Source organism: Sinocyclocheilus rhinocerous, unplaced genomic scaffold, assembly GCF_001515625.1.
Source record: "Sinocyclocheilus rhinocerous isolate Xijiao unplaced genomic scaffold, SAMN03320098_v1.1 scaffold1508, whole genome shotgun sequence".
NCBI classification, from domain to species: domain Eukaryota; kingdom Metazoa; phylum Chordata; class Actinopteri; order Cypriniformes; family Cyprinidae; genus Sinocyclocheilus; species Sinocyclocheilus rhinocerous.
The window spans coordinates 438154-438998 of NW_015660889.1; the positions used below are offsets into that span (position 1 = coordinate 438154).

The 845-nt window shown below is 40.9% G+C and overlaps 1 long non-coding RNA gene across 1 annotated transcript in view; it reads right to left on the reverse strand.

Moving 5' to 3' along the window:
* Positions 1-845, reverse strand: part of LOC107725865 (uncharacterized) — a 10598-nt gene that overhangs the window by 9521 nt on the left and 232 nt on the right. The window lies entirely within an intron of this gene.

Consider the following 845-nt stretch of genomic DNA (forward strand, 5'->3'; position numbering starts at 1 on the left):
TATCCGACTAGTCTAAAAGCAAGAAACCCCCAAAAGATGGTAAGAAAAAAAACCCTCTGTGTGTGCGTGTAGCATAGCCTATATTTGAAATACTTAATCTATGAATCACACTGTCAAATCTCGCAATGAATTCCGCTTGCCGCACACTTGCCTCGCGTTATCATCATTTCATTTTAGGCAGTCGTTAAAAATAAAAAAAAGAAGAGTATACACTAACGTCGGCCAAAGCATAGCTTATTTATTCAAATCAGCTGGGGAAATGCAGAACAATGGAAAATCAATCAATAGCCTGACAATTCTTCATCTTCATATAGCGTTAGCCAACATATTAAAACACAAGTCAAAAACAATAGGAAGGTTTATCAAGAAATAGCATTAAAACGGCTTTCAAAATCGTACTTCGTGTAGGCTATATTGTCTAAAAACAAAATGCAACAATGCCCATTTTACTTACTCCGACCATGCGTTAATTGTTCAGTAAAATTATCAACATGGTCTGGTGAAAGACGGGACCCGAGGCGATTAACAATAAAATTCCTGCACTTGAAAAAACGCGCTCGGCAGGAACTGAAGTCGCAGGCACACAGAGATAACGAAAAGCAAGCCAATAGAGTTTCAGAAAGCGCCTGGACATCCCGCACCACCACCGAAGTGGGTGTTCGTTAGAGGAATAGACGGCGCGGACGGGATCGCAGCACCGACGGGTTGTAGTGAATGACGTGATTGACATTTGCTGGCTTTGGCCAGCCTCTAAGCTAACACCTACATGCCTGTATTGAATATGATTACGCATCGCTCCAGTAGAGTTATTGTAAGACAATTTGACATTACACAGTTTACACAAA